This window comes from Ammospiza nelsoni, chromosome 21, assembly GCF_027579445.1.
Source record: "Ammospiza nelsoni isolate bAmmNel1 chromosome 21, bAmmNel1.pri, whole genome shotgun sequence".
Taxonomy (NCBI): Eukaryota; Metazoa; Chordata; class Aves; order Passeriformes; family Passerellidae; genus Ammospiza; species Ammospiza nelsoni.
The window spans coordinates 4,109,046-4,133,231 of NC_080653.1; the positions used below are offsets into that span (position 1 = coordinate 4,109,046).

Consider the following 24,186-nt stretch of genomic DNA (forward strand, 5'->3'; position numbering starts at 1 on the left):
AGCCCACCCTACTCCTGGAGTACCACAGCACTACCTGTTCCAGCTGGAGCTTCAGAGTCACAGGCTGCTTCTGTTCCACTAGTGCAGGCAAAGCCACAATCGTGATTAGTACAGAGATCAGATACAATCTCATCTAGCCAAGCAAGCACAGAGCCCTTACAACAGCAGCCTCCCTACATCACAATGCAGAGCAGTGGCACAACATCTCTAACTCAAACTGGTCATGCTTCAGCCAAAAAGCAAGAGCAAAAACTGAGTTGTCACTCCTAACAATGGCAATCAAAGCTGCTGGCACCCTAAGGCACAGTGCATCACAGCACTCCATAAACCTGAATCATATGATCACCAAAAAGCACCACCTGACTTTGACATTTCCATGTCAGTGTGCTGGGAGTGTTCCTACACCTTCCCAGCACCTAGCCAATGTGCTTTGGGGAGATTCAGAATTAAAAAAGGAATAGTGCTTGCAGATGCTTCACAGACATCAAGATTAAACATGCAAGAGGCATTGATATTGCCAGTATTTACTAGAAATATACATAAATATAAACAAAGTTTTCCTATGGATGAGACTCAGCAAGTTCAAAAAGCTACTACGGGGCCCCAGTAAAAGCTCACATAAACAGACAGATAAAAGAGTGAAAGGCAAAACATCCTTCCTCCAACAGGCATCCTCTGTCTCAGCAGCATTTCCACACAAACCTGCATTTTTGTGCCATACTCTTCATCATTAAATCTCCATTAGGGATGGTTGGTGAATCAGCTCAACATGCCAAACTTACCAGCTGGGAAACAAAAGTCCAGAGGGAAAAAGAAAAAAAAAAAAAAGAAAAAAAAAAAAAAGAAAAAAAAAAAAAAAAAAAAGAAGGCACTTATGCAAGGTTGCAGACTGACCTGCTCCAATTGGCATAGTAAGGATTTCAGTTATAAAGCAAATAGCTAAATGTTAAACCTAACCAAGGAGGAGGCTTGATTCAGCAGGGCCAGCTTCATGCTGATGAGAACCACAGAGGCAGCACAGGGCACAATATAAACAACAAATATGAGGCTACAAAGCTCATTAAACACAACTGGAGAAGCCTCTTTTTGTAGGGAGGTTTGTTCTGCAGCCAGGACAGCCCCTGCATCCAGGGGAGGCACTTGCAGGTCCTCAATGTGAGTGTCCACAAAGGATGGGAAATGCTGTTGGTTCCAACAGGCAGCTGCTTTTTGTGCCTGCCAGGCTGCTGAAGAGTTCCCTGTACCAATTACGGGACACAGAAGTGTCAGAGCAAGATGCAACAGGGAAATAGGGGAGGGATATGCCAAAGGAAGAAAAAGAACAGATCAGCCAGAGAAATCCTTTGTCAGTGACTGTGTCAGGAGTGGTGCCTCCGGCTGGAAACCTCCCCTGCCCCAGCAGAGGATGTGCTGCAAAAGAAGTTCGTGCTGCAAAAGAAATTGTGTTGCTTTTTGTCAGTGAAACACTTTGTCTTTTGTACAGAAACAGGCAGATAGGCAAAGTGACAATGACGACAACAAAACAAAGGGGAAAACACGACAGAAAACACTTCACACTGAGCCAGGCTGCCCAGAGAGGCTGTGCAAATTCCTGCATTGCTACGTTATTCTTTGAAAAACAAAAATCTTCAAACCCCTGCCTTGAATGACAGGTGAAGACAGATCCAATCTGGAACAGACAGATGGATCAGATGATTTCTTGAAGTTTCTGTGGAATCTTCCCAGTGTAACCAATATCCACGTGGTCTTTACTACACTGTGCAAGTTATTCAGTAAAATAAAATAGAATTAATTTCGACCAAGAGCTCTGGAAAAGGCAATACAATTTAATTTGCATTACCTTTTTAAAAGAAGCATGTGTGAAAGCACAGGAAAGGGATTTATAAGGAGCAGAAAGGGATTTAAAAGTTCCAAGATCCACATACCCAACATCCCCAGAGCATTTCATTCACAAACCTCAAAGGAGGTCAGAATTCCAACAGCCTTTTTGGACCTGGGAGAAACAGATGGAAAAAAAATATTTTTCTCAAGACTTCTGAAAAAGCAGTGGCAGAGATGGCACCACTATCTCCCTGAATATCTAACCCATCAAAGCACTTGGGAAGTCCTTCTGAAGTGTTTACTTTGCAGACACAAAGTATAAATATTTTCCAAAATAATCATTTGGCTTTCACAGGCACAAATGGAATTATCAAGGGAATCAACAGCAGAACTCAGAGCATAAACTCTCAAAATAAACCAAAGTTTAGATTCCCTTTGTGCTTCAGCAGACTGGGATGAGGAGATGGAGACTCCATGACAGGCTCAGAAACTGCAACATGGAATTTTGCCAGTCTGTGCCACACTCCTCTGCAACTATGCAGGTGATTAAACATTAACTCAATAGAAATTATTAATGGAAATGAAAATATCACTTAATTTCAGTGCCAGTTCAAGTCAGCATCACATTTAATTCCATCATTCTGAAGCAAAAAAAAAAAAAGGCAACAAAAATATGAAAAAGTTGGCTTTATTTCTTCACACATCTTTCTTTGCTTATGCTGCATCTGGGCCAGCCATGGCTGTTTTATAGACACAGTTTCACTTATTTAGAATGGGATAATAAAAACTGTACCAGTGTATGGGAATGATTTCCAGAAAGCCTGATGCAGAAACATTGTAGCTTGTTGTAGGTTTTGTTTAAAAGGGGTTTCTGTAGGATCTTTTTTTCTGGAATAGCAGAAAGTATCAGCCACATGCACAGAAGTCATTTTTCCACAACAAGAGCTACTGCACAATCACATAACAGCAAGAAATGAAATGCAGCAATGAGGGAAGTGCATTTGCTTTGTGCTGCTCAGAGCACACAGGCTGCTCTCAGCAGAGCAGGGAAAGGCTCCAAGAGCACGGGGGTGCTGCAGAAAGAGACTTTGTGCAGTGGCACACTGAGAATTCTGTGTGTCCCCATCAGTGTCAGCCACGTGGGGTGAGACAGGGAGGACCCACATGGAGAAAACAGGGCACAAAAAAAAGACCAAGCCCAGTTCCTTACTCTAACCTGGGATTCTGGAGTGAGCATGGACTGTTCATCTTTATTCAACAACTTAAAGTGGTTGTTTTATAAAACTGACCAGTAAAACAAAGGCCAAGTCAAGCTGGAGTTTGACATTACCAGGACAATCATCCAAAGTGCTCTCCCTGGCCAACAACACCTGAAATTCTACCATAAACACCACAAGAGCAGTGATAAAGGAATAACAGCCAGAGACTGATTACTGGGGGCATTAAGTCAAAAAATAGTGCTCTCAACCCATGTCAGCAACTTCCTTGGTCATTCTTGAGGCCTTGGGAGATGGGGAGGAAAAGAGCCACAAGGTATTTATAAAAGGCATCCATGAAAAAACAGATCTCTCCATAAATATCTGTAGATATCTCTATAGATAAGTGCACACAGTGTCTAACACAGGCTGGCAACAAGTCACATCCAGGTCTAGCTACCCAAACCTGGCCTTTCCCAGAGCTCTAAAAGTATCTAATCTTGCCATGTATTGTACTCTCTGCAAAGTGGTACCAACACCAGGTACCTGGGGTATGGAACTTGCTTTATATACTGTCTCCTGTCCTCACCAGAATGATAAAACACCCTCTGAAAAAAAGAAAAAATAATTCATTTCCCCAAGTTTCATGGACAGAGGCAGCATTTTGATAAATAAACCCAACAGCATCAATCAGGAGGTGGAACACACACCTTGACCCATTTTAACCACCCAATAACACAACAAAGAATCAACCTGGATCTCCTTACAGAGCCACATCCCTTGGTACCAGAACCCCCACTCTGGGTTCTCCATCACTTCTTGTGCTAAACCAAAAAGTACAAGCGGGATAAAGAGGAAACACACCAAGAACTGCTCCTTGCTTGTAGATTATGGCAGCCTGCAAGGCTAGAGGAGCCCATACCAACCTTGGCCTCAGCAGATATCCCATCTATACTGATTCTAAGAGCATCTCCTGCAAAAAACACAGGTTTTTGAAGTTTCCCTTAACTGAAGGCAGCCCCACATCTCTGCTCCTGAGATGACAGACAGGCTCCAGCACAGCTTCTCCCTGCTGTGCTGCAGGGGCTGGTGCTAATGTTGTCACTTGTGCCGTGTCTCAGAGCTGAGCCTTTGAAGTCCTGCACTCCCAGAGATTTCTGGTAGGCAGTGACAACTTTCCTGAGAACACAGCTGTTTGATGCAGACTCCCTCCTTCCTAATCCCTGGCAGGCTCTAACAGCAGGCAGGTAATTTCTTAAAATGCTGTATCTCAGACCTAAATGTAAAATCAGGAGCTGCACGATGTTCAAAAGCATCACCACACCAGCAATGACAGACCTGTGCTGATTAATGGGGCTCTCTTGGAGCACTGATGGGGACAGGAATGCTCTTACCAGGCAGCTGGGCAGAGGCCAACAAGCCTGGCCAGGCACCCCAGATATATCTTTGTCCACATGCAGACCAGTTCTTGAGTTGCAAGTCACTCTCAAGGAAACACTTCTAGCCAGCAGGAATGGATGGATGGGTGAAAGTTGACACCCATTCCAACAGGATGAGTTTCTGAGACAAGGTTTGTAGGCCTGTGAGACTGATGCTCAGCAGAGCAGCAAATAACACTCAGTGCTGACACAGTGCTTTGTCTCCCAGCGCTTCCAAAACGCCGCTGCAGCCTCTGTGGGTACTGTGGAGATAACAACTCCTGCCTCGCCTCTGTCTCATCCCTGGATGCTGCCCCAAACATCCTTTGCTGTTTGTGAAAGGGGCAGATGCCTCCTTCACCTGCCTGCCTGCTCCTGCCAATGTCAGCAGCTCAACCCGGGCCTTCCTCAGAGGCACATCTCGCACCAGACAAAAACCCACATCAGATCCTGCAGGATGTGCTTAATGTCATATCTGGATCGTTAAACAAGAAAACCCGAGCGAGGACACTGAGCCCAGCAAGCAGCCAAGCCTCCCAGAGACAAAAGACAAATTTCCTCCCGTTCCAAACCCAAAACTCGCTCGGCCACGGATGCTGACACCCCCTCCCACGTCGGTCTCCATGGCACCAGGCCGCTCCAAGGCGCCGTTCCCGTGCCCCAGGAGCGGGGAGCGCGCCCCCGGCGGGCCCGGGGCTCTGAGGGTGCGCGCCCCCGGCGGGCCCGCACCCCTCCCGCAGCACCGAGGGAGCCAGCCGGGCTGCCGGGGATGCTCGGTGCCTTCCCCAGCCCAAGGACAATGCCGCCCATCGGTACCGAGCGGCGCATCCCCGCTGCCCGGGCTCCTCCCGCACCCTCTCCATCCATCCATCCCTCCATCCATCCCTTTGTTGTGCCGTCCCTCCCGCTGTCCCCCTTACCCTGTGCCGCCTGCTGCGGGGCAGGGGGCTCGGAGCCGCCGCAGGATGCGAGCCCGGCCGGCAGCCGCCCTGCCACTCCCTGCGCGGCCGAGCCCGGAGCCGGGAGCCGGGAGGAGGAGGAGGAGGAGGAGGAGGAGGAGGAGGGAGCTGGGCGGCGGCTCGGGCAGCGGGGGCGGAGGAGGATGCGGGGCCGGCACCGCCGCCGCTGCTGCCGGGCCCACACGAACAAAGGGGCCGGTCCGGGGCCGCCCCGCGCCGAAATCCTCCTGGTTGCCGGGCCCTGGCGCCTCCCGGAATGGGGTGGGAGGGTGGAAAGGCAGCGCCGAGGCTCCTCCTGGCTGCCCGCAACTCCGAGCGCTTCTGCTCTAAAATCAGAAATAATCGTAAAATCGCGTTTTGCTCGCTGGAGCCGCCGCCGCCTCCCTCCCCGCGGCACTGGGATGGGGCTCTGGGAAGGAGGAGCTCTCCCGACGCACCTGAATTTAGGTGGTAGCGATTTTGATTGATAAAAGAAGGGAAGGGCAGGAGGTGCTTCCCATAAAAAAAAGGAGAGACCTCCCCCAAATAGCCGGGATTTAACGGGGAAAGCAGCAAAGAGAACACACCTGCAGCTTGGAAACTCGTTGATTGTAAGCAAGGATGGCCGGGCTGAGGTGGTGACCATCACTTGGCCTTGACCACCTCCTGCTGCTCCCTCCCAGAGCCGTGCCTGGGCAGACATTGCACAGGGATACAACGGAGCAGGGACATACAATCATTTAGGATAAAAACCCCTAAAAGCTCATGGAGTGCAGCCACTCCCCCAGCACTGACAAGGCCACCACTGCTCCCTGTCCCCAGGTGCTAATTCTGCACATCTGTTAAATCCCTCCAGGGATTGTGGCTCCACCACTGCCCTGGGCAGTTGTGCCAGGGCTGGACAACCCTTTTGATCAGGAAATTTTCCAATCTCCCCTGGTGCTACTTGGGGCTGTTTTCTCTTGTCGTGTCTCTTGTTCCCTGTGAGCAGAGTCTGACCCCACCTGGCTGCACTTTCCTGTCAGGGAGTTGTGGGGAGTGAGAAGGTCCCCCCTGAGCCTCCTTTTCTCCATGAAAAGGAGCATCCCCAGCTCCCTCAGCCACTCCTCATTACACTTATGTGTCAGACCCTTTGCAGCTCTGCTGCCTTTCTCTGTACATGTTCCAGCACCTGTCTGGTGCCTGTGCCCTCAAACTGCATCCCTAATTTAGACAGGAGTGAAAGTGCTTGGCACAAAGGCCATAACTCTGCTCCGTGTACTTTATTACCTCTGCAGACACCCACATCACCCAAGGGGCAGCCCAGGATATTTTGTACATCAGATGCTGTGGTGGGAGGCCCCAGGGTATGCAGAAAGAGAGGAGGCTCCCACCCAGCAGCAATCCCCAGATCTGTGGCTGTGACGCTGCTCTGATTTGCCCGTGGGAGCCCAAAAAAGCAGAGATAGAAAAGAAGGAGGTGCAGGCAGCAAAGCAGAGAGGAATAGAGCTGAGGTCAACTGAACATCACCCAGAATATGAGATTTGACAGTCCTGGCTTTAGCAAGATGACCCAGTCCCAGGAGGCAGCTGTAGGCATCCTCATTTCTCATCTTGCAGGGAGGAAGCCAAAGTCAGAAGTGAAATGGTTGGTCCAAGCCACAAATAGAACCTGAAGCACCTGACTTCAACGCCTCTGCTTCAACTGCTACTTACTGTATTTCCCTGACATTTTCCTACATCCAGGCTCAAGTCATTGCTTTGCAGTCTGTATACAAGAATTTTTGTCTCCTCTCCAATCTGTAGTTGCCTAGGGAGACAGTATGGCACCAGGAGAAGAGTGAGATGAGAAGGTGCCTATTGAATCAGGCTTGGGCTCCAACAGACCTTCTCACTTCTCCATCCAGCTCCCTGCTATGCCAGCTCAGTCAGTCCCCATCCTTAGGTCCAAGTCTCTTTCCTTACCCAAAAGGTGGCAGAGCAATGATGGTGACCTCCCTTTGTGAGACTAACAAGAAGCATTATATGCAGACATGCATTTGGTAAGGAGGAGTATAAATTTAAAGAAGTTCTGAAAAAAAATATCCTCCTTAATATTTTCAGGTGCTTCAGGGTAGGATTTCAAATCAGGAATTGCTTAGAAGTTAAACCTCATTTTTGATCAACTGGACAATTTTATGCTCAATTTTATATGCACTAATTTGTTATCAGTACAAATAACTTCCACATAAATGTTTAAATGACAGCCCTGTTCTGCATGACAAAGAAGGTCAGCAGGTCTGGGGTTATATTTTGCCTGCAAAAAGTATGTGGCTCTGGGAGGAGAATCAAGCCCACTGGCTTCAATGTGATGAAGCTAGAAAAAAGTTCCCAGCTCTTGCAGTCATTTCCTTGAATCATTTTGACAAATCTGCCTCTCTGCTAAACTTCTCTGGGGAATTCCCAGGGAGAGCTGGAAGGATCATCCAGGGACAGAGCTCTGGCAGTGATGTGGCTGAAGTGCCTGTAGATTTGAATTTGTGTCTTCTATCAAGTGCTCTCCCACAGAGCTGTCCCTCAGCTTTTGTTGTTCCTGCTTGTCACAAAGCTTCAGGATGACTATAAATGTTGAAATGCCATCATCCCACAGACACTACTATTTCCCAATAACCATTTCTTTATTCACAAGAGCTTATGTGCAGGCAAAGAGCCCCTAACTGATGTCCCAGACATGGGAGAGCACAGGAGACACGTAATTGTTAATTTTACACAGGTAAGCAGAATAATTACTTTAATTAAACCATTATATGTAGAGAACTGGTATGTAATCTCTGACATCTCTGGGCTATCACATTTGCCTGATAATACTCTCTACTACTCTCTTGTTTTCTCTGATATGATATATATCTTGTTTTGAAAGGTGGCTTCTCACAGATAGGCAAAACTGTCTCCACTTGAGTGATCTATTACTTTGATTTGACAAGTATTTGCATTAGCTGTTGGGATCTCTAAAAAACTTTACTGCTGTTTTCTTTTAAATTACTCTGACAAACAGAAGCATCACACAGACAATGTAGCATAAAAACCAAGGGAATACTCATGCCTGCATCTAGGGAAACAAAAAGAGCAAACATTTTGTGTTTTGCTGTTATCTATATTTTTTAAATAAAGACAGACAAAGTGTTGAAGTACCTTTCCATTTTATTCACCAGCATCAGAGATAAAGCACCTCTCTGGAAAGAGCTGATGAGACACTCAGCTTGTCACATAGCAGTAAGTTACCCACCCTAATGCCCCAATCCTTCACTTGTTCCCCAAAGACAGCAACTTTTAAAGATGTCAATTCACATAAAGGCCACATGAAGGGGTGGCACAAAGACCCCAGGTGCCAACAAGGGCTTGAGTTGAATCCCTACATTCTTTTCCCTACCACAGGCCTATAAATCCCTGCCTCTGTACTGTGGGAATTGAGTGGTGGCAGAAACTACATTTGAAAATATTGCACAACTTCATTACTGTCAACTTTCAGTTCTGTGATTTCCAGCACCTCAAAGGTGCAGCTGCAATGACAGCCTAAGCTCCTACTGTTCAGTCAGGCTGACACTATAAAGAGCCTTCTGCATCTGGGGGCAGAACACAAAATTCCAGCACTGGTGGGAGGAACAAGATTAAAGCAGTGATCTGAAAAAAAAAGCTGTTTTTTTCCTTTGATTACAGAGCTGCTGAAAGACCTTCTTATCTTGAGGATCGGTGGCTGCTTTAGGCCTTACTCATTCTAGGCCAAGACTAAAGTTCAGAAACTTCTTATAAACAGTCTTTAAATGAAAATTAAGATCTTGCATGGTTGCAATGACTCAGCCAAGTGGCAACATGTTTTTAGGCATTTGTTATCTGACCCAGAGCCACCACAAGGCCTCTAATATCCAGCAGATTCTGTTGTGTCTAGATAGGTGAGAGAAACCCCTCATCTTCAGACATTTATATCCAAGCCAACTCTCTAGGCTTTCTATATAATGAGTGCAGAGGAACAGACTCTGGGGTAGAATTCCCCTTATTGTACTGCAGGCACCTAAAAAGGATAAATTGCTCTCTAATGATGCTCTCCTCCATCCATGAATTAAAGAGATATTTTAGAACTAGCCAAATGAGATGTTTAGAGTTAAGTGATGAGAATCCCACTCATCTCCCTTCCAGGAACACTCAGCACAGCTGATGGAGCTTATTTGGGTACATACAGCTCAGAGGTGTGTGCTGGGTGCACTCCTGTCTGAAGGCCTCACTTTGTTTTGTTTCCCTGGAAGAAATGAGACTTTTGGCCAGGATAACATGGGCAAGGTCTGGCTCCAGGACCCTTTAGGGGAACACACATGGCTTGTGCAGTGTGCTGGAAAGAGCTTTGGGAAAGGTTTCTACAGCTGACTTCTGTGAGTTCCTGTCTATTTCTTAACATAAAAGGAAGTGTGGGCAGAAATATGTTGAAGGATCATGGCAGTTCTCGTTAATTGTGAAGATCAAGAGGAGCTCTTACTGCTTTTTTAGTGTTTCCTATACTGAAATTAGTGCATTAGCTGTTACTTAAATTTACTCCAACCATCAGTATAATTTAATCATTAACACAGCCTAGTTCCTGTTGTTCCACATTTTGAAAGTAAACTACCTTGCTGCAGTAGCAGTGATTGCAAGGAATGTGGGACAGCACTCCACAGAAAAATAAAACAATAAGATGGATCATGCTGCACGATTGAAAAAATAGTGCCATTTTCATGTTTCCTGCCTATGAGCCCAAAGGCAAGTGGATGTTCAGAGAAATTCAGCATCCACTAAGTGAAGGCCTTCTGAAATTCTGTGTTTGTCCAAATGCCCTAAGCAAGTTCACACTGGCAGTGGAGAATTTGCTCTTTTATTAAGCCAGTAGATTATTGTCAGTCTTTCATCTGAGGATGAAGCTCCTCTTTACAGATGAAGTAAATGAATCATAGAGAGAAGAAATAATATCTGTGAACATAGCTGTTCATTCAGCTGAAACAGAAATGTATTGGTTGACATCTGCATTTCAGAGTCAAACATCTACAACTAAGCATGACTGAAAAAAAGCAATACAGGAGGATCAGAGCATGGAGAGACTGAAGGGAGATTTGGCAGTAATGAGCATAACATCTTATTCATGGATGGCAGGGAACAACACAGCAAAAAAACAGAGGTTAAGTAGTGAACAAATCATTCCAGCACAGTACCACATATTTATTTTCCCTGTTATGTTTCTTTTCCTATCCCCACATTGCAAAAAACCCATATTGCTATATTTAAAGACCATTTTTTGTCCCTGGTAGATCTAGAAGTACATAAGCAGATCAATCTGGGCAGCAGATGAAAAGAAAGTAGAACCTTGTTGGAACCACTCCATCATTGCCCTAAAGGCCCTAAACCTTGTTGCTTGTCTAAATCAAGACTAAAGAGCACACTGTCCTTTACTTAGTTCATTTTCAAAGATCAGGGCAACTGCCAATTGCACTTACCCATGCTGGCACAGAGATAAAAGAGACTTGTAAGCCTCCTGACGTCAAAGGTGAGCAAAACCCACCTTATTTTGTAGACTTGGAATCCAATTTGAGAGGGATGAGTTTATTGTCCAAAGGCCCCTCTAACACACAGAATCCAGGTAACCAGATCCTGGCATTATCATGTTCTTCATCCAGTTCTTGCACTTCTCTTTATACACATTCAATCCAGCTGTAGGGCTCCCAGTGTAGTGTCCTATAGTCTATTGTTTAGGAGAAGCATAGCCTGTTTTATAAACCTCTGATAATTCCCTGTATAATTCCATGTGTCCTCCAAAAAACAGGGAGACAAATATCCACCATAATGGGGCAACTGCATTTTTCCACTTGTCAAAACATCATGGGTATGCCTACAAACTCTCCAAGCTCAGTCTCAGTGCATTGCAAATCAAAATTCCTTCTAGATCAATATTTTTTATTGGATGTCAAAAAATTATTCCCGTCTATATAGCTCTTCTTGTTGTCACCAGGGGTGTCAAGATTTATTGTGTTCTCTGACCTCATTAAATAAGTTCTGTAACAAACTGGAGCCACCCTGTACTTTGTGAGAAAAAAGAAAAAAGCTGTTTGTTTCCATGTTGTTTGGGCCTGGCCACAAAGACTGTTTTAGACCCAAAAGAAGCACCAGATGTTTTCTAGCAGAGCTACAGAATGTGCTGTGAGAGGCAGGAGAATCCTGTTTCCTTTTCATGAACTGGAGCATGTTAGAGGATCAAAGCTGAGGGACAGGAGCCAGGATGAAAAATTTCCTATCTCTGTCCAAAACTTCAAAAAATATTTCAGTACCTACAACCAAAGCTGTGTTTAATGGGGAAGGGGAGGGAAATGAGGCTTGACACCTAAGCCAGGATTTTAAAATGTCATCAGTAGGCAGTGCCTGGACATGGCTTGGATTGCTGCTGTGGCTGTGGACACTGAAATATCCAGTTCAGTTTCTCAGCCTTTAATTCTCCAGAAAAGCAAAACCATCCTTAAAAAGGCTCTGACTCTGTAATTTAACATAGGGAATGCTTTCCCAGGAGATGCCAAGGCACACAAGGAACAATCTTTGTAACAACTTGCAGATGAGAAAAATTGGAGCATGAAGGCCCACAGTCCCATGCAGGATCACCTCCAGTCCACTGATTCCCAGTCACTAAAGCAGCCAGCTGGTCCCAAACAGGTTTGTGTGGTGGGTGTGATGTAAATCTCACAATAATGAGCTCTGCCAGAGCTGTATGTGAGGTATGGAATAGCAGCAATTTTCCTGTGTAAGGTTGGAGTCTGTTAACAGTACAACTAACTGCCCTCTGCTTCCTGCCAAAAAATGGATATTTTTAATTAAGGAGAGGTTTCAACCAAAGACCATGTCTGACCTAATTTAAATTCCACAGCATTGGGCAGAGCATTAAAAATATATATATATATACATAAATAAATATACCGCCCACAGTAATGGGCAGAGCATAAATACCCAAACCCTCAGCACATCATGTCTCAGGACTGATGGAACAGGCTGTTATCCTGTCACCAGGAGAGCACTGCAGAACCATCCACTGATCCCTGCTCTCAGTGCTCAGCAAGATGGTAAAAGGTTTAAAGAAAAGGTTTATAAAAAAAGAGGTTATTTTCTAATGCAGAAATATTATTAAAAGGTTTATAAAAGGAGGTTATTTCTTTATGCAGAAATAATATGTCCTGTGACAGGAGAGTTGCAAGATGCCCCAAATGACCTCACTCACCAACTGGATATTGCTGCAGGGATTGCCAGGAGCTAAGGGCAGCCTTGACTCCCAAAAATCCCAGCCTTACTAAAACAGATGTAGAAAGGCTGAGAAAGCTTGATCCTTTGCCAGGTGTTCATTTTCATTTTAGAATGTTTATTACAGAAAATCCTTTATAACATGGATTTTGGCTGTCAAATGCTGTGATATAACCCAGATCCAGGAACTTGCACACACTCCTTCAGTTTCCTGTCAATTTAATTGTATTAATTGCACTACATGAACTACATATGTTCCAGTAAGAAAGAATCACTGTGAAAATGCAGCCAGTGTGATGTTCTGTAGAGCACTGTACAGCAACACATGAGAATTGGATCCTAATCCAATTTTTGGTTTTACTGCTGGTGTAAAATGGAAACTCCCTCCATGTCAGCAACTGCTTTCCCAACAGCAAAAGAGAAACAATGATACTAACCTGATCTGTAAAGTGCTTTAACTCATCAGAATGAATATGGAAGGAACACATTCAAACAGCTAATGCTGCCTTCTCTATTCCAGCCCTAAGTACTGACAGATGAGCTCAATATTATATACAACAAATGTGAAGTTAATAAGTGAAAAAACCTCAAATATAAAGCTAACAAGTGGGAAAATACAATTAAGGTAAATTATCCTGTGGAATTCAATCCCAGAATATATTGGAGGTAATTAGCATAGTTATATTGCAGCAGTAACAATGGTAATTCTAATTAAAATTTAAAAGTATGAGACAACTCAACTCTTGAAGAAAAGTAAACTTCTCTGAACAGATTCTATGATTGTTGTATATCACACTTGAGGTTTGTTTCTCTTTTCTGTGCCTGTGCTAACAGTGAGCTTCTCAAAGGGGGGTGTTTGCCTGAACAGGCATCTGGCCTGTTCCAGTCAGTAATCCACCTGTACCTTCCATTTCACATCCTCTGCAATACTTCTAGGAATATCTGTGGTAACAGAACAGAAATAGCAGGTTACTATCTGAGATATTTATTGAAGAAAGCAAATAAGAAATTAAAATAAACTTTTTTTTAATGCAAAACACAAATATAAATTAAGCCATATAATGCCCATTTAGCATGCTAAGAAAAGAGATGAACATACTTCCAAACTGGGCTTAAAATGTCATGGCAACAGCTGTCCTCCCAACAGACTGAAATTCATTTATTTGTTGTATCCAGGCAAGTTTGGCAGAGAAAGCCCCTGCATTCACACCTATGTATCACACCAAAAGCTGTGATTTTTAAGCAGACTACAAATACCAACCAAAAATCCAAACAAATGATTGTACCTTGTTGGGTTTTTTTTTTTGTTTGCAAATGGGGTAGATTTAAGAGATTATTAATGATTTGTGACATCAAGGTGGTAAAACAAAGCCATGTTGCACTTCCAGAGAGAATTGCCTTGCAAATGACACACTGCTGTGACTTTCAAGTCCCAATAGTCAAGGAGCTCAAGTCTAACAATTTCCCCACTTACAAAATCTGCTCATGCAGATTCACAGCGCTGATTGATGTGACTGAAGCCCTGAAGTTGTTTCATGGAACATAAAGAGGATATTAGAGATAACCCCTGTAAACAGCACTTCAAACTTGCAGAGCAGTTTCACTCTCCCTATGCCCACATTGCAAAAAACCCCATATTGCCATATTTAAAGGCCAGTTTGGGTCCCTGGTAGATCTAGAAGTACATAAGCAGGTCAATCTGGGCAGCAGATGAAAAGAAAGTAGAACCTTGTTGGATTCACTCCATCAGTGCTGCCTTGGGACTGTGCTGTTTTGAGAGGTGCCAAGTGTATGAAAAATCTTGTAAGCCTATATTCCAGAGCAGATAGAAGAGTGAAATACTTCTGTACCAGTGTGGACTTGCAGGAGGCAGACATCATTCCCGCACAAAACAAGACCTGTCCCACAACAGTTGTGCCATTTGTTTTCACAGGAAATGTGCCTGGGGACTGCCAAAGCCAAGGCCTCAGCAAGGACCTGCTGCCACCCATCTCTCCTGGAATCCCTGATCTTTGCAATCACTTCCCAGCTCCACAACCTACATTCCTGCCACCCATCTCTCCTGGAATCCCTGATCTTTGCAATCACTTCCCAGCTCCACAACCCACATTCCTGCCACCCATCCCTCCTGGAATTCCTGATCTTTGCAATCACTTCCCAGCTCCACAACCCACATTCCTGCCACCCATCTCTCCTGGAATCCCTGATCTTTGCAATCACTTCCCAGCTCCACAAGCCACATCCCACAGTTGGCCTGTATGAGCTTGTCTCAGTGAGAGATGATTTTGTCACCACTGCCATGAAACTTCATCCAAGCACCCACTGCTAGAAGCACATTGTGCTCCCAGCCTGCCGAGTTCAACAAGGAATAGCAGCCCCAATTTAGCAAAAGTCATAAATGCAGGTTAAACTCCACCTACAGGAAGTATCTCCAGAAAATCAATTAGATTAATCAGCTGCACAGCAAGTGCGCAGTTCCCTAATCAGGATTCCCTGTGCTGTATTTTTGAGGTGCAGTGGGATGTCATTAAAAGACAGCATAAGCTTTTATTTTCTAAACCCTTCATTTCTTCAATAAAGATCCACTTTGCTGTAGCATAGGATTTTTAAATTATACTCTTCCCTTCTACTCTGTTTTCCAGCTACATAAAGAGCTCAAATACCTTGCTTAGACTGACTGATGTGTTGGGGAAATAAAGTCTACTTCATTTGCTATCTTTTCAATCATTCATTTCCATAAAATTCCAGTTCTAATAAATTGATTTATAATCTACAATCTAGACCAGGTGGGTTATATCAGGTTCCTCTGTACACCTTTCACTTGATGTGCATGTGTGCACAGCATGCTGTAGCACTGTACCCTGAGGTTATTTTCTGTAAGTAATATTTCCATTCTGGGATGAGGTTTACTAAGCACAGTTGTGATTATTACACTGATACAAGGGAAGTTCATGAGGGGGATTTTGCTGTATTCTGCTTGTATTAGGTCAAACCATCCACTCACAGTTAAGCCCAGTGAAGCTTCTGGCAGATAATCTGTACAATCAATCCCATTTTTAAAGCTGCTGTAGATGCACTTTACAACAAAGATTGTGTTTGCAGCTCTGCATTTCTCTATTCCACTCCAGCAAGTCTCCTACAGTGAAAGAACTCAGTGCAGGTGGCATCAGTGTTTGTATCACCCATCAACAGATGAACCCTGCAAGGCAGAGAAAGCAACAGCACAAGCCCAGCTCATGTTCACCCTAATGACAATATGTAACATTTTGTGACCTTTCAGCACCTTTATCACCTTATGCCATGGCATTTCAGGAGGTTTTAAAGTAGGAATTCACTGATCAGACAAAAAGGGATGTCTCTGAAGAACAGTATAATCACAGAGGACTTAAAGCACACAGTTTATACAGCCCTACTGCTTGGGAAGCACCTTGCCTGACTAAGAATCCTCCTCTAGTGTAGCAATAAACCATATTTTACATGAATAACAACTGCAATATAGAGCAAATGCCTTGAACAACTTGGTTTAAGAAGTGGATGAAATAACCAAATAATATCCATTGTACAAGTGGAAGAATCTGCATTTCATGTCTAGAGATTAAAACTAATATTCTTCAAAATCTAAGACCTTTTTCTGAGCTATTGGTCAGCTTCTGTTTAACCAAACCTATACAGTGTCCTACACAAATACCCTGCATGTACAAATATGTAAATACATGCACACAGACATGCTTATTAATATGCATAAATCCTGCACAAATGTAATTGTTTAAGTCATTAAAGAAGGAAGTCAAATGTGCTCAGTATAGGGAATAAAGGCCAAACCTCTCTCTTCTTGGGCAAGGCATTTCAAACTTTCCTGGTTTAGTTTTGCCACATGTGTATTGGCAGCATCTTTTATCCAGTAAATGTGCCAGCTGGATGAAAGGTTTTTAGCCATTCAGGTAAAGTTTCTATCAAAATGTCACTGACAAGCATACATGCAGAACTGGAAAGCTAAATCCCAGAATAGACTTGGAAATAATTATAAAAATATATCTATCAAACTGACCTGTTCTTAGCTGATGAGTACTGAATTTGGGGATTGTCTTAGGAGAATTATTAAGGAGGATCCAGAAATGGTGTGGGAATCAGTCTCAGATCTCAGCTCTGGTACCAGTACAAAAGTCAAAAGAAATACCTACACAAAAAGCTTTGCTTGGCAGCCTGGAAATCTGCAGGACAAATGATGTTTAGGGGATAATAGTTCTTAAAGCCCAGAAAAAAAACCCCATAGTAAATACTTTTGGTATTTACTCATAAGAAAGTAGTATTTGACATCCCTTCACTTCATTTATTAAGTCTTCAAAGTAGGAGCTCAAGCACAGTAACCACCAGGGTAAACATTATTATTTAATATTATTGTTTGCATATCCTGTCTATTAAATCTGAACAAAGTGCCAAGACAAGAGGAGCTGCAAGAAAACTTAAGCTAATGCAAAAGAATCTTGATAAACTCTTGAAACTCATGGAAAAATCAAAGTGTGATTCAGCTATGACAAGAGACTGTACAACTCTGCATTCATCTGGACAGATAATAAAATAAGAAGGGGAAAAAAAGGTGGGGGAGAGACTGAAAACCAAGCATTAGACATCAAAAATTTCAGTTCAAACTGCAATGTTTTAATTCCTTAGTTACAAACTGCTTAAAATAAGGTAGTACAAAGTCAGCTGTTCCTCAGTGCTGGCTCCAGACAGCACAGCTCACACTGCAAACAGCCACTGGACTAAACTCAAGCCCTTTCCTCTCTCCTCTGTTCTCCTTGTCAGTGAGGCCAGAGGCATCAGCAACCACAGCAATAAAAAGCACTGGCAGTGATTTCCTCCCTTCATGGCTCCAGGAGAACAGCTCATATTTTATTCATGAAAAACGAGGCCTCTGGAGGTCTAAGCAAAAAAAACAGGAAGCAAATATTTCTTGGGGACAGTTGGTCACAGGCTGGCGAGTGTCCAGGACATCAGGGAGGAGGGGCAGGGGTGCAGGGTGGAAGGATGAAAGCTGCTTTCCCTGCAGCCTTCCTGCCAGGGTAGGGAGGAGATCACAAAGGGCAAACTGCACCCAGAATGTCTGGAAATCTCCAGGACAAATGATGTTTAGGGGATAGGAAAGAGGATCCCAAAGGGCAAACTGCACCCAGAATGTCTGTGTGCTGACCCAGAGGGGAACACACTCAGCTGCTGTCCTGCAGTGGGGATCCTGCAGGGAGTCACTGCCTCAGAGGGGCAATCCAAGGTGTGCAGTCAGCACAGATGCATTGAAGGATGGGATCCCCTCAAGGTTTAGTTGGGAGAGCTTAATATTTACCCCAGCCACTTGTACAACTTTTTACTTTGAGTTCTCTGGGTAATTCCTCTCCCCACTATGCCACTCTTCACTCATGTCCCAAAATCACATCACTCTGAAGATTGTTTTGCAAGTGCCTTTTAGAATAGGACCACTCCTGAGGCCAGAATAAGCACCTTCATGGGAAAAGAGATCTTTTCCCAGACAGACAGACAGACAGCCCTCTTCCATTTCCTTGTGCCCCCAATAACAGACTCCCCTTGTTACCTATAGAGAAAACAATCCTCTGCAATCCTTTGCTTTCCTGAGATGATGTGAAGGTGCAGATGTCCTTTGTCATCTCCGGTTGTGTGCACAGGAACAGCCATCAGTCCCTCACAGCTCAAACCCAACACCCAGCACTGGCTGTGCCTCCCCTCAGGAGCCTTTCCATCACCACTGACTGGTTCTGACTTTAATTATTTCGCACAGGACACTAACAAAAACTTTCTGAAAAGCCTGAGCTTGAATTCTGGAATCTTAAGGGAAAGAAAGATGCTACTTGTTACTTTCTGACAGACTTCCTAAGAGATGACACATGGAGAAGAGTTATTTCTTGAAAACTACAGAAGAAATGTAAATGTTTTACATTGTTTTAATTACTCCATTGTTTTAATTACTGCCTAATGAATTTTAGCCCTCAGAATATCTCCCTTGTATGGATGAGCAAATGAGAAACAAGTCATAGCAGAGCAGTCAGAATGAAAGGAAGAGGAAAAACCAACACAAAAACCCACACACATGAGGAGAGGCAGAAAAATGCACACAGAGATCTGAAGATAATAACTCCTTTTTTATTTTTATTATTTTTCTCACATTTTCTATCATGAGCATTTTAAATCAAACCAGACTCAGCCCTTACCTTGACCTTTTGCTAAATTCATCCTTTATGCTTTAGGAATTTGATGCCTTGGAATACAGCAACTCCTCCTTCTGATACTTCTAAATCCATGCTCTGCAGACTTGAATGAATCCAGAGTTCCACAGCCTGGACTGGAAGTTAAATCCTGGACTGTTGATATTGATATTGCATTTCCATCTGTGCCATGTACAGAATAAGTGCAGATGAATGTTAAGATTTATTCTGTTGCATTCAGCCAGACAAGGTCTCTGATGAAGTTTTGCCCAGCATTTAAGAGACTAGAGGAACTGAAATGGGTTGCATAATGCCATGCAGAACCAATTAGGGGCAGTCAGGGGAGAATGTTCCCAGACTGCTAATGCAAGGAATGAGCACAGAAAGTACAAATGCTGGATGCACTCTGGCAGCACTGTGCTGTATCATGGCTACATGGTGTCTGATATACTTGAATAATGTTACTTTGTAACTTTAAAAAGTACAATTCACTTTATACCAGATTTGTTGCAAATTTCTTTTGAAGTTTCTGGTAAACATAAGCCACTCCACATTCCCATTTTTATGAGAAACAGAGACCAAGTGTTACATCTGAAAACACAAAGAGAGTGGCACACTGGTAAAAGAATACATGAACCCATATTGCCTACCTCCATTTCAAACTCTTGGATTGTACCAATCAGAGCCCCCAAATCATTCCTCTGATTCTGCACCAGCTTGGGGCTGAGTCTTCAAGCAGAAAGCTCACAGACCCATCAGGTTCCTTCTTCTTCTTTAAGATCCTTCCCCTTACACAAGGGAGCCCCAGCAAGCACTTGCTCTGCAGGATGCTCATTGCAACATTGACATTTGGCAGTGAGTCATGCACAGAGCCACTTTCTCAGCTTCCTCAGTGAGAAGGTGAAGGCTGTGTCCTCCCTGGAGGCAAACAGAGCCCTGCTGCAGTCACTAATGGTGACATGAGATCCTGACACAGAGGAGGAAAGGTGATGCTCCACACCAGCCCCAACTGCAGGTGCTCCCAGGGAAGCTGCACCAGAAGAAAAGCATGGCAAGCACAAAAGATCATTCCCCTCTCCTGCACTTTCAGCTTCATTGACCATGTAAGGAGCCAACAGCTGCATTTTGGCATCTAGGAACAATGTATGTGTAGAGAATTCACCTGGTTTTGCAGACCAAAGAGGAATTCTAGGAGAAAGTCAATTCTCCTGGATGTCATGAGTGACCTGTGTGCCTTTAACCCAGGTTTCCATACTCCCTCTACTGACTAAAGCTGTAACCACGCAGCTGGACTTGGGCTGTCCAATTTAAGATTGCTCTCTGTTATGTGCTTAAAGGAGAAAAAGAAAGGAACTCTCAGTCCCATTTTCAGTCTTAAGCACCCAAAGGGCAGGAGAGTAGGACTGGCTGGTCACTGCTGCTGCATCCTTTTCTTGTAACCTAGTGTAAAGCTCTGGCAAATGCCTCAACACATGCAGAAAAATCATAATAAAGCTTCTCTGGCTTAAAACAGAGAAATATTTTCAGATATTATAGAAAAGAATTGTAAATATGTGCAACTTTAGAGTCTCCCAGTAGCAATAAGCTGAACTTGATCTTCCAGCTGCTCTGTCACCATGACCTGTGCCCTGCCTCACTTCCAGCACTATGAATTTCCTAACTGCAGATGTTGGTGACACGCTGCTTAAAATTTTGTGTGGCAGCATTAAAAAAAGATTTAAAGTAATTAATGAAAATGTAAAAACCAATGAGATGCTGCAAATAAAAGTGCTCAGGTGTCACTTTGTATTTACCCAGTGTGTGCTGGTGAGCTGCTGTTGCTCTGCTGCTCTTGGAGATGCACAAGAGGAAGGATGAGGCAGTGGATGGGGAAATAAAAAGGGAAATAAATGTGGGACCTCAGGCATTACACTTAGCAAGAGATTTTAAAGGGTACCCATAAAATTAGCTCAGCACAGCTGTACCCCAGGGCCACTGTATGGATAAACACATGAAGAATGGACAGGGCTCATGATGCCACAAGAACAAGTTTAATACCTGTATATGCTGACAGCATTGTCCCAGTTTGCTCTAGAGCTCAAGCACAGGAATCAGGGCCCCTGTCAGTCTTGGGTGCAGACACGTCAGGCCCAGCAAAGCTCCTAATGTGGTGATGCCCCAGTTCATGAAGCACCAGCTCAGTCTCCCTTCTAACAGCCCCACCATTACTTCCACTACTTGTTCTAGCTCTGCTCTCTGCTTTCAGCCTCAGTGAGCGCAAGATGAAAAGGTTGGTAGCATGAGAATTCATTCCCCTGTGTCCAGCCTAGCTGTGTGAGAGAGGGCAGAGAGGGAACAGCCTGCAAGGGGACTGCAGAGTGCACAGGCCCTGGCAGTGAGGTGATCTGAGCTCTGTCACCCACCTGTGGCTGTCAAACTGCAGCAGCAGCAGCTGGAACTGCAGCAGTGGGGCCAGCAATGCACAGCCCAAGGAACTCTGCACTTCTCTCAGTACTGCAGCTTAAGGTCTCAGCCTTGTACACCTGCAGGAAAACATGCATGAGTGTTAGCCCTAACAGTAACAGTCAGCTGAACTCACAGATTTAACCCAAAAGCAAAACAACCTTGAATGGTAAATGGTTCTCCCCTCCCTCCCCAAACCACTGCACATAAGAAATTTGTATTACTGAATTTACAGATCCATACTTTTTGTTAACAATTGCCTGAAGTTAGTTTCCTCTCATGCTTTATTTCTATGGCTTTCTGGGTTTTACACCTCACATCACCCTTGCTCTTGCTTTTCACTGTCTTTAGCTACTGCCTCACTTTTAGTGTGTTCTAATTTCAATTTGTTGTTCAAACTCCAAACAAGCCACCCTCACTTTCACCAACCATAGCATGCAAAGCAGCAATTCTTTTGCCACAACTTCTGCATTTACTCAACTCTCTGACAAAACATGTTGTGCTGGGCTTCAGTTTCCCCATGGGGACTAGAGCTGGTCTGAGAGGAGCTTCCATATGATCTGTAGAAGTCCTATTCCAAACACCTCAAGAATCTGCAGCTGGGACTTCCTTGATGTTGAGCCAAGATCATAATTTATTTCTCTGATGGGGATCTCCACTGCTAGTAGTAGATGCTGTTTGAATAGACTGAAGAGGATCACTCCCACTGATGAATAAACCATCAGCAGAAAGCCTTTCTCTGTACTCTGTGCTGATTATGAGTACTTAGTAAGCTGTTCTGTACATCTTTTGGGGTGTGAGGGAGAAAGCTCTGAAAGGATCATTTTAAATTCAGGAGTATTCTCCTTTCAGGATAACACAGTACATCTGGCATGCACATGTATTTAGGCATTGCTGATGACACATCAAAAGTTCTGCTATTTCAGCACTGAATTTGGAATTCATTTCACTCTGGATGTATCCTGTGAACTCAGATTACAACAAGAAGTGTTTGGATTTTGGGATATGATGGGTTTTAAAGCTTTCAGCTCACATGTGCCTGTCCACATATCCCTAGCAATATTGTGTCTTCAATAAATACTTGTTCTGTGTTTGATAAACCACTGTGAGAGCTCCTGCCCATGCCAGGGCTGCAGCTCTTTAGGAGTCCATGCTCAAAACCACATTTCAACTGTTAGCAGGAACATATCACACAATCTGTCATCAGGCTCTCTGCAACAATTCTTATCATTTGCCTTGCTTATTGTCCTGTGAGTGCTTATCAGCAGCAATTCCACACACAGAGTGGTAGAATTAATGCTGGCCAGGAAAGTGATAGCTTATCTAGAAGCTGGAACTTCCTAAGAGCAGAACTCCTGTTTAATTTGGCAAGAAATCAAAGCATACCCAGGGTGCTGCACTCACAGGCTGTTATGACCAGCAGTGTTTCACTGCTTTGTGTTGGGTTCTGATGAGCACTGCAGAAAATGAAGTCTAAAGACAGGAGTAACAGAGTGAGATTGAGAATTACATGAATGATCAGTCCAAATACCAAAAAAAAAAAAAAAAAGCCACCAAAAAAACCCAATTCTCCCCCTCTAATACCATATAATTGTGGTATAAACATATTTAATTATCTTTACCTCCAGTCAAGGTGGTTAATCCACTGGTGATGTTAACCCAGCCAGGCACATGAAGGGTGCAGAATAATTCCAATTTTACCCTTAGATAACAGTTATCTCACAACCACTAGGAACTACTACAGCTATTAATAAAAACAATGTGCAAAACAAGATTAAAGCACTTACTCAGATATGAGACTGCACTTTGCAAAACAGAAACTTCACCCTCCAGAGTTTTAGAGTCTCAGGAGAAATTCATTAAACTCCATCACTGTCAGGCCATGGGCAGAACCAGTTTTACAGGCTGAAGGCAAATGCTCATATGTCAGCCTCAAAATACCAATAACAGGCACTGACAGAAACACAGGAATACAAATGTTGTGATGAGTAAGAGGAAGTTACTCCCTCAGAGGAGCATCACTGCTCACACTGAGCTGCAAATATGGTCAGGTCTGAGTTCCTGCCTCACACCAATCTTAAATTAGAAACACTTCCCAAGGAATCAGGGCCCAGACTGAAGGACAGATGCTCTGTGCACTGAGCTAACACAAATGTCATTAATTATGTGGAGCATAAACAGAGCTGAAAGATGTACCAAGGCCCCAGTAACTACTGAGGTTGAAAATCTGTACTGATTTCCAAATTTTAATGCTATGGAAACAACAACCCAGTTCTGTCAGGGGCTGGTAGCGTGTAGGGGCACTAATGAGCTTGGTACCCTAACACCTTATTAAAATTATAAATTAAGAAAAAAAAAAAAGTCTTGACTTAGCTGGATGAGCCACCCTGAGTTAACCTGGAAAAGAACATTTAGAATTACAGAATCTCAGAATGGTTTGGGTTGGAAAGGATCTTAAAGCTCATTTCATTCCACCCCCTGCCATGGGGACACTTTCCAGTAGACAGGATTGCTCCAAGCCCATCCAGCCTGCCCTTGAACACTTCCAGGAACAGGGCAGCCACAGCTTCCCTAGACAACCTGTATACATTATAAGTGTTCAACAAATAGAGCCAGAATCATCTCCCAACTATAACATAACTGCTTACAGTATTTTGCAATGTATCTTCATTTGGAGAAAGGGGGGCGTAAATAGACGTAGATAGAAAAAGCAAAGTTTTAGACCCCTGAAAAAATACAAACATGTTATTGATTAATTGTTGTTGTTATTATCTTAACACTCAGTAGGGCAGGAAGCCCAGCGAATCCAAACAGACGAGTACAAGAACACCCAGCCGTGCTGCGAGCGGCCTCCCCTCACCAACAGGCCGGCACTATGGCACGGCACGGCCCGGCACGG

At 43.9% G+C, this 24,186-nt stretch overlaps 1 protein-coding gene across 1 annotated transcript in view; it reads right to left on the reverse strand.

The window, feature by feature from the left end:
- CLIP2 (CAP-Gly domain containing linker protein 2) overlaps nucleotides 1-5,496 on the reverse strand; it is an 80,988-nt gene extending 75,492 nt beyond the window's left edge. Inside the window, exon 1 of the mRNA XM_059486823.1 lies at nucleotides 5,356-5,496. The gene's annotated coding sequence lies outside the window, so the exon portion shown is untranslated. The remainder of the gene's footprint in view (nucleotides 1-5,355) is intronic.
- Nucleotides 5,497-24,186: the final 18,690 nt, after the last annotated feature.